Source organism: Macaca mulatta, chromosome 5 (genome assembly GCF_049350105.2).
Source record: "Macaca mulatta isolate MMU2019108-1 chromosome 5, T2T-MMU8v2.0, whole genome shotgun sequence".
NCBI lineage: Eukaryota > Metazoa > Chordata > Mammalia > Primates > Cercopithecidae > Macaca > Macaca mulatta.
This window is the reverse complement of record NC_133410.1, coordinates 161,675,443-161,685,581: the sequence shown is the minus strand read 5'-3', so window position 1 is coordinate 161,685,581 and position 10,139 is coordinate 161,675,443. Positions and strand designations below refer to the sequence as shown.

The 10,139-nt window shown below is 48.9% G+C and overlaps 1 pseudogene across 1 annotated transcript; it reads right to left on the bottom strand.

Moving 5' to 3' along the window:
• Positions 1–3,639: 3,639 nt before the first annotated feature.
• Positions 3,640–5,357, bottom strand: LOC698548 (uncharacterized protein C11orf24 pseudogene; annotated as a pseudogene). The gene has a single exon (XR_003729461.2). The product of XR_003729461.2 is annotated as an uncharacterized protein C11orf24 pseudogene (transcript).
• Positions 5,358–10,139: the final 4,782 nt, after the last annotated feature.

Below are 10,139 nucleotides of genomic sequence, written 5' to 3'. Positions count from 1 at the left end.
AGAATCGGGACTTTCTGGCGAACAACAGCAAGTGAAGCGCAGACCCCACCCCTCAGCGAGACAACGCCCAGGTACACACCTGAGATAAGCTCAAATGTTCCAACGGCGTTGTTTATTAAGAGAAATGGTGCAAACAACTTACATGTTTATAATTTAAAAACGGATTAAGAAATCATAATATGTTTATGCAATGGAATACTACTTAGCAATTTAAGTGAATGAACATGAAAGAGGGTGGAAGGAAAGCTTCTAAGTCCTGGTAACCAACTGCTTAATTTTTTAAAACAAATAATGGTTCCATGGGTGTAACCACTTTAAAAAATTCCTTAAGCTGCACCTTTAAGATTTGTGAATTTTATTAATGGATATTATGCTCTAATAAAAAAGTGTACAAAAATAAGTGAATGTAAAATTCATGTGTCACATAGATGAATCTCAAAACCACAGGGTTCAAAAAACATGTTGCTGAAGGCATAAATCAGTTACATATGTTGCTGAAGGGATTAAATGAGTTACATAAAATATAGTATAGGTGAGCATGGTGGCTCACATCTGTAATCCCAGCACTTTGAGAGGCCGAAGTGGGAGGATCACTTGAGCCCAGAAGTTTGAGACCAGCTTGGGAAACATAATGAGACCCCCATCTCAACAACAACATTAAAAATTAGCTGGATGTGGTGGTGTGAGCCTGTGGTCCCAGCTACTCAAGAGGTTGAGGTAAGTGGGTGGATTGCTTGAGCCCAGGAGTTTGAGACTAGCCTGTGCAACATGGCAAAACTAGGTATAAAAAATGTTAAAATTAGCTGGGCGTGGTAGTGCGTGCTTGTAGTCTCAGTGCTGGGGAGGCTGAGGTGGGAGGATCACTTGAGCCCTGGAGGTTGAGGCTGGAGTGAACTGTGAGCATACCACTGCATCCAGTCTGCTGGGTGACAGACTGAGACCCTGTCCCAAAAAATGTGTGTGTGTGTGTGTGTGTGTGTGTGTGTGTGTGTGTAGTACCATTTATATAAAGTTTTAAAACTTGCACAACTATTCGATATGCCATTTATGAATATACACAGATGTGGCAAAATTGTACAAACAGGCAGGGAAGTGAGGAGGGAGCAAATGGGTGTAGAATGGCCACAGGCAACAAATAACTGAAACGTTTACGTCTTAATCTGGGCGGTGGGTACACAGGTATGTCATTGTTTTATTGTCTGTATTTTTGTATGAATATACCTTATTTAAAGCTTTTCAAAATAAAAAATCAGGACATATCACGTCTCTCTGCAGTCTTCTGGTTCCCTCTGTTTCCCCGGGATTCTCAAAGATAAATGTTGTCTGCCATGTCCCCTGAAGCTGAGTGTTGTCTGCCATGTTTCTCATGCTGAGCGGAGGTAGTGGCTAAGAACATGAGCTCTGGAGCCAGGCTGCCTGGGTGCAAATCCCAGCTCTGCCGTTTGCCAGCTGTGTGACCTTGGGCAAGTGATTTAACCTCTCTGTGTCTCAATGTACTAATCTGTAAAGTGAGGATTATACCAAGACCTGTTGAATAGGGATGTTGATGGGATTAAATGAGTTGAAATGCCTGAAATGGTGTCTGCCGTTTTGTCTACACTAATGTGTCAGCTCTTATGATGGCCTTGCTAGGCCAGAAGTCTGGACTGTTGCAGAAGCTGAGTGCTACTTCAGTGTGAGCCTTCCTTTCCCTCTTAGCCTGTTCCACCCTCTCCAGCTCTCCTCCTTTTTAATTTTCTTTTTTAGAGATGGAGTCTTGCTCTGTCTCCCAGGCTGGAGTGCAGTGATGTGATCATAGCTCACTGTAGCCTCAAACTCCTGGATTCAAGCAATCCTCCCACCTCAGCCTTCGAGTAGCTAGTACTACAGGTGTGTGCCACCATGCCTATCTATTCTGTATATGGTCTTGCTATGTTGCTCAGCCTTATCTTGAACTCTTGGGCTCAAGCAATCCTCCCATCTCAGTCTCCCAAAGTGCTGAGATTACAGACGTGTGCCACCAGGCCCAGCCTCCTGCCTTTCTCATAACAGAAGGCACAGAAACAAGAAAAAGCAGAGCATTCCCACAGTTCATTTTCCTCGTGGTCCACCCCGAGTGAAAGGCCTAGAGCTTCTTCGCTTGCCTTTCTACTCTGCCTCACACTCTAGAATCCCACCGCTGTCACCTTAAGGGCTTTCCCTCAAGCCTGAGCACACTTGGGGCCTGGACTTCCTGACCTTCTGCTTCGGAAGCTACTCATTGTTTCATTGGGCCCACGTGATGTTTAAAATATTTTAAACAGCCGCCTATGTTTATAAATCAGGAGAGTTCCTATTACAGTCTGAACCTTAGTGTCTCTTGCAAAATGGAAAGATCTGACAACGTCAGGCCTATAGGGCATGTGGCTGAGTGACAGCCCCAGTGAAAGCAAACTCCACGGTCCTCCCTGCTGCCATACCCGGGCACCGCACACAGAGAGCAGGTGTGTCACGTGCGAGGCTCCTTGCCATGGTACCGGGGCCTGGAAGGTGCTTAGGCTCTGCTTGCTGAGCAGTGGCCCGAACATGGGGATGCCTGTCCCAGAAGAACGTCCCCATTGCATCAATGACACAGAGATGCCATATGGACCCAGGGCAGCTCTGTCTTGTTGCCTGGCCTGCTCTGGGCATCTGAGTTAGCAAGTACCACTTAGGCTGAAGGTCCCATGGCCTCTTTATCGTGCTGTTCTGTTCTGCCTCCCTCCTCCCACCTTTAAAATGTGAGCTCCCTGATGGGCCCTCTGTAGCGTGTATCTATCCATTAAGGTCCTATGAGGAAGCACCTGAAGGTGACTTTCCTTTGGGGAGAAAAATCTTTCATTGAAGTTAAACCTCTCATCCGAAGTTCCCTGAGATGTGAATCATCATCTGGGACACTCCAACAGCACCTGTGCTTTCACTACTGCCTTCCACACCTGGACAGCCACTCCCATCCCGAGGAGAGCCACCCAGGTGCTGGAGCAGGGGGAGGCTGTGGTGGAGCAAACGGGACAATAAAGGAGGGGGCAGGGACAGGGGGCAGCCGACCTTGCTGTCCCCTCTGGGAATGGCTGCTCTGAGGCCCCGAGATGTTGGCCGCCTCTGGGATTTCTCCATCATTGCATATGTCTGACCCTCTTCTGTTTTTCTCAGTGAATTGCCAATAAAATACCTTATGCCCAAGGGGTTGGATGCAGATTTGTAGGAATGGCAGGAAAAAAATTGAGCCTCAGGACTGTCCAACTCAGCCAGGGATTTGGAGAAGAGAGAAACCAAAAGCATGGCGGGTGTAGGTCTGATGAGGACCGGAACAGGACCTCACTCCAGGCCTGCGGAACACCAAGAGGAAGCAGGCCTGATCCAAGAAAGAGAGACCACAGGGCAGAACCAGCAGGACGCACGTCGGCTTCCAAAGGTGCCCTTTCCCCAACAATAGACTCATTCGTATTTCTTTTTTTTTTTTTTGAAAAAAGCAGCAACTCTTTAGTGATCATGGAATTAACCTGACAGCAATTAAATGTGTTTAAGCATCTGGCATATCTCCTAAATTGCACCAAAAGAATTTGGAAGTACTTGGTTTGGTCTCAAAGGCAAAAGGAAAGGACAAGGAAGGGGCCCGGCTTCCGGCCAGGCCCCGCCCCCTCACATTTCCGAGTCCGCATACATCTCATTGATTAAGTAGTCCACCTGGGTGTAGTCCTTCTTCTTGTAGCTCTCATAGGCCTGCAGGGCAAACAAAACCAAGACTGTGATGAAAAGGGTCACCCCGAGTAACAGCACCACCAGGAGGATAGTTTTGTCCACCACGGCCTGGGTGAGGGGCTCGGTGGTGACCACCAGGTACTGGCCTTGGGTGCTGGGCTGGCAGGAGTCCGTGGCTAGCATCTTAGGGCCCCCTGAGCTCCTGGGTGTTGGCCCAGTGGAATCAGTACTTGGTGTGGCTTCAGTCGCTACCTGCTCCGGTGCCTGGGGTGTACTTGGCCCAGCGGCTCTCTGGGTGTATGGCGTGGGGCTTGGCTGTGTCGTGGGGGATGTGGCCTCCACCTCAGGGATTCGGCTGGTGTGAGGCACTGGCACTGGGCTGGCAGTTGGCTACTTGGCTTGTGCCTTGGTGGTGGTCACCACTGTGAGGTTGGGGGTGGGCTCTGGGGTTGTGTTAACCACAGGCTGGTCCACTGACACCTGGCTAATGAGACCTTGTGCTTGGGGACGCGTAGGGGCTGCAGGGCTTGCCGTGGTGTCACTGGGCATGTGCTTGGAAGGACTTGGCCGAGTGCTCATGGGGCTGCCCATGTTTGCTGTGGTGGCCACAGTCTGAGCATGTGTGGCCAACGTGGCCAGGGTTGCTGTTCTTGGCACCGTGCTGCTATTTGGCACTTGTGCGAGGGCTGTGCTGAGAGATGGATGCCCAGTGGCGGTAGCGGATGTGGATATGGGCGTGACGGGTACGAGTGTCGCGGGAGTGCTGGAGGCGGCAGTCGTGGGAGCATTGGAGGCCGCAGTCGTACTGGAGGCCTCAGTCGTGGGAGCACTGGAGGCCGCAGTCGTACTGAAGGCCGCAGTCGTACTGGAGGCCGCAGTCGTGGAAGCACTGGAGGCCGCAGTCGTACTGGAGGCCTCAGTCGTGGGAGCACTGGAGGCCGCACCATCAGCTGCACTTCCTGAAGTTGCTGGTTCACTCAAGTCTGTCCTGCTTGTGTGCTCTGTTGTGACTTCCGCAGAGTTGAGGTGGGCTGCCGAAGTCCCTTTGGTCAACGTGACAGGAGAAGTTGCTGCAGTGGTTAGGCAGAAGTTTTATTGCTCCGACGTTTTATTATCAGCTGTTTCCACAGATGCATTCCTCTTGACTAATCCATTCCACATTTTGTTAGGGACAAAGTTGCGTGGATCCTTGGATGCCGCATGACTTTCTGATAAGGACAAGGAGAAAATCCAAATGACCACAAGAGCTGTCCACATCTTGCGCGTGAGCTGGGAGCAAGGTTGTGCGATTCCCTGAGGCTCCCAGCCAGCCAGCTCCTCAGGCTGCTACTAGTTCTCTCCTGCTTGGCCAAGGGATCAGAGGCCGCGGCTGAAGGCATGCCCCCAGCCTGGGCCGTCTTCCTCCTTGGAGAGCTGCGGGCTTGACACTGTGTCACCGGGCGAGGTCCGGCTTTGCAGGGGGTGAAAGCCACGTGGTGGGGCACTCCCGGGCCATGCCATCCTTTGTGGCACATGTGAGACGAAGGCAGACTCTCCACTCTGGTAACAGACGCATTCGGGCTCAGCAGGCCCGCGGCGGCCCGGCGGCCCTAGGACTGTAGAAAGGAGCCCGCGGCCCGGCGCGGGGACGTGGCCGGCAGCGCAACCTAGGCAGCTCCGGCAGCGCGCCCTGCTCGGGCCCCCGACTCGTTCATATTTCCCTGCTTGGAATTTTATTTCTGAGAAGCTCCCTTTTTTTTTTTCTTGACTCTTTTCTCTTTTAGAATCACAGATCTGGAAACCCGCCATTCTAAATTCAGCAATTTCTAGCCCAAACATCAAAACGTCTTGCAGGGCCCCACATGAGGGTTGTGCTATCATTTATTCAGTGGAAGGTATGACTGGGGTTTATAGGGAATCAGGAGTCCTGGGAAATAACTCCACACCCCATCCCCAGCGTTAAGGTCACAGACACTTGACGCCTTTGGCCCAAATTAGATGCAGAGCGGAACTCTCTCCACTGCCTCTGAGAGTCCTTTTACCAAGTCCTCAGTGCTCAGAGGAGCCATGCTTTAACTGGGACTCTGCAAACTGGAGGGAAAAGAGGATCTGGGGACATGATTTCAAGCAGTTCGTGGTGGCATACAAAAAAAAGTCTCTTTTACTTCTAGGTTTCAGGTTTAGTGCTTTTTGTACCTTCCATTCAAAAAACGAATTGCAAACCCAGTTATCAGACTTCAGCCAGGACTGAATACACACTAAGGGACAGCTGTGGGGAGGGAGCGGCTGGCTGAGGAGAGCAGGGGAGGGTAGGAGTGACACAATGGTGAACAAGTGCGGACGATCTCTACCCCCACCCCCAGAGCGTGGCACAGGAGGAAACTTTAGCTTTCACGTATTGCTTGTCCTAATTAGGATAAAGTCTGCCTGTTGTTTCAGGAAAAATTAAGGAGAAAAGGTATCTTCTTGATTTTTAAAAATCTGTCAGAATATAGGTGGAAGTACTTACGGTAGAAACATAAAAGGCAATGCAAGTCTGATAATCTCCTTTATACTTAATGAATGGACACAAATATGAATGGAAGCAGTTCATTCATATTTCTGCAGCTCTGAATTCCTATGGCTCAGACCCTTTTTCCCCTGTGAAGCTATTCTAGGACAGAAAAGGAATACATTTCAATTCTCTATGTCACCGTAGCAGAGATATTTCTGGCTCACCAAACAGCCATGTGCCCTCCCCGACTTCCTAGCCCCCTTGCAGTTAGGCATGGACAATGTGCTGTGAATACAGTGACAATGTGCTGTGTGCTCTTGGACAAAGGGCATTGTCTCTCTGCCACAGTGACCAGCAGTGCTCCATCAGCCTGGACTCCTGAGTGACCACACGAAGCAGAGGACTTCTCTACCCACAGCCCACATTGGCAGGGGCATGAATAAGAAAAAACTACTGTAATGAGTCATTGAAATTTGGAGGTCAATTTGAAATTGTATGAGCTTGGATAAGTAACTTAATCTAGTCTATTTAATCTAGCCTATTCTGATAATTCAGAAAATTATATTTATCAAAACACATATACTTATATACAACACACATATACACTCTTCCTCTGTCCTCCCCCTGCATTTCCAAAGTTTAGGAAAACATATACATCTTTCAGGTCTTGTAATTACTTTCTCACAACACTGTCTCTACTGGCTATGACTAGATCTAGTTTTCTTTGTGGGGAAGAGATAAACATCAATGCAGACGGAGGTGAAAACGTGGAGAGGGAGAATGGAGATGGAATGAAAGCACAGCCAAAGGGCAAGCATTTTGAAAGGACGCCTGAGCATTTTGGGAGTGCTGATTTGCAAGAGTTGACAGTCATGTTGATTCTGAGGTCTTTTCAGTGGGAAGCTGGAGTGCAGAAGTAGGTTTTGTAGCAAGACTGGAGAATTAGTGGAAAGGTCTCTGCACCAGCTATCTGCAGACCCGAGTTCCCTGCCTCTATCCTTTCTGTACCATTTACCTTTTAAAGGAGATAATAATGCCCAGCATGGTGGCTCACACCTGTAATCCCAGCACTTTGGGAGGTTGAGGCGGGCAGATCACCTGAGGTCAGGAGTTTGAGGCCAGCCTGGCCAACATGGTGAAACCCCGTCTCTACTAAAAATATAAAAATTAGCCGCGCGTGGTGGTGGGCACCTGTAATCCCAGCTACTTAGGAGGCTGAGGCAGGAGAATCATTTGAACCCAGGAGGCGGAGGTTGCCGTGAGCTGAGATCACACCACTGCACTCCAGCTTGGGCAACAGAGCATTACTCTGTCTCAAAAATAAATAAATAAATAAATAAATAAATAAATAAATAGATAGATAAATAAAAGGCAATAATAAAATCCAACACTTCCACAGTGATTTCAATGGGCCTGACTCCATGCACAGTTTTTATGTATACTGGCTCATTTGAGCCTCCCCAAAACCCTTTGAAGTTGGTACTATTATTAACTGTCGGAGTAGACTTAAGTAACTGTCTCCAAAGAGATCAGATCCAAATTCCTAGAACCTGTCAAATGTGACCTTATATGGAAAAAGGATCTTTGCAAGTGTTATTAATTTAAAAATCTTAAGGTAGGGGTGTTACCCTGAGTTATCCAGGTGGGCCCTAAATGCCATCAAGAGTGTCCTTATAAGAGAAATGTGGGGCATTATGGATGCACAGAGGAGGAGAATGCAATGTGACCGTGGAGGCAGAGACTGGAGGGCTGCAGCCTAAGCCAAGAGCCAAGGAATGCTGGCTCAGCTGGAAGCTGGGCCAGGCAAGGCAAGGATTCTCCCCTTAGCGACTCCGCAGGGAGTGTGGCCCCACCGGCACTTTTTTTTTTTTTTTTTTTTTTTTGAGAGGGAGTTTCGCTCTTGTTGCCCAGGCTGGAGTACAGAGGCACCATCTCAGCTCACTGCAACCTCCGCCTCCCAGGTTCAAACTATTCTTCTGCCTCAGCCTCCCCAGTAGCTGGGATTACAGGCATGTGCTACCACACCTGGCTAATTTCGTATTTTTAGTAGAGACGGGGTTTCACCATATTGGCCAGGCTGGTCTCAAACTCCTAACCTCATGATCCGCCCTCCTGGGCCTCCCAAAGTGCTGAGATTACAGGCGTGAGCCAACGCGCCCGGCCCCACCTGCACCTTTATTTCAGTCCAGTGATAGAGACTTCAGACTTTTGGTCTCCAGGTTTGTGACAGAATAAATTTCTGTCGTTTGAAGCCACCAAATTTGTGGTAATTTGTTATAAAGGTTGTAAATTTGTTACAGCAATCACAGGAAACTAGAATACCCCTATCCTGTAGATGAGGAAACGGAGGCACAAAAAGACGATTAACCTGCCTAGGTCCCCTGGGTGATGAGTAGCACTGTCAGATTTAAACCAGATCAGCGTGTCTTTGGGGTCTGGACTCTGAATGCCTCTGCCTGCTGCTAAGAGGACCTGGGAACTCAGCAGATGTTAAGACACTGTTGTTGTGAGCAGGGCAAGCAGCATTGCTCAGAGGCAGAAGAGTCATCCAGGCTCCACCTCAGCCCCATGTTCTCTGGCAGTTAAGCCACTATCCTCAGGCACTGGTGTTTCCCCAGTCTCTACAGGCCTGGTGGGCTTCAGGGTTTCCTCTGTCAGCTGCAGGTGATTCCCTGGATGGTCCACGTCCTCTACAGACGAGAACTACAGCAGCATGAGCCAGCACCTGGAGGAGAAGGGTTCCAGCTCCTCCTCGCTGCAGCACCTGGAGGTTTCCAGTGGGTTCTGGTCTGGAATGAAATCACTGAGAATAGGATTTATAAGTGATCTGTGGAAGAAAAAGTGAGAATAGACATCAGAATTTGGTTCTTCCTTAATAAAGACATAATTGCAAACCTATCGAGCCAGACAGGAGGCTGGCTGGCGCCATAGGGGAGCTGTTTTCCTGTACTGGTTGGCGCCAGGTGAGCATTGCTGGTCTTTGCCCTCTGCTAACACAGGTGCAACTTCCTTTTCTAGACAAGCAGAGAAAGTGTGCCAATTCAAATAACAGTGCCCAGGCTCCTTCATGCATTCGTACCTTTGGCTAATTCCTTATGACAGAGACCCCCTAATATCTGTTCTCCCCTTGTTGCTTCACAACAGAGCCCCTGGTGTGTAGCTGGGCACGTGGCTGCCCAGAATAAAGACCACATTTTCTAGCCTCCCTTGCAACTAGGTGAGTCATACAACTAATTTCTGGCTAACGGGATGCAGGTGGAACTGTGTGAGACTTTTAAGAAGCAACCTTAAAGTGAGGGGCATGCCCTTCTTCTCTCCACCCTCTTTCCTGCTGGCTAAAATCCAGACATAATGGCTGGAGCCCATGCAGCCATCTTGAAGCAATGAGGTGGAAGCCTCATGGTGAGGGTTGGTGGAACAGCAGGAGAGAAGCAGCTTCGGTCCTTGAAGCATGGGCGTAGACTACCTGCCTTCAGTCTTCTTTTACATGAGACCGCTGCTGTTTTGGGTTTAGCCAAAACTGATAACCTCTCTTTCCTCAACTGTAACAACCCTTATTTGTGACCTTGCTTAACCAGAGATTCGTTGTCTCCAAACCCCTCTAAGTTCAGCCAGCATCATTGTCCACACTAAGAGAAAGCAAAGAGAAGACATATGTAGTGGAAAGTGTTCTGATTCTGCCTTTATGAAAGATGAAGCCGAAATACAGAAGGTGTTTTAAGATAACTTTAAAGTCAGGCCTATTATGCCTCTGTCACCCATTTGTTGCACCTGAAATGCTTCATCATGTGGTTTCAGTTCCCAAAGAGGAAAGGGGTGTATTCAGATCACAGGCAAGGCTGCTCGGTGGCGTTAATTGTATGCCTGCACTTGTGTGTCCACTTGTCGGGTGTGTGTCTTATATTGCCAACTGCATGGTGAATTAGCTTGAAGCCAGGGACCAGGTCTGGAATGAGCCACATCTAAT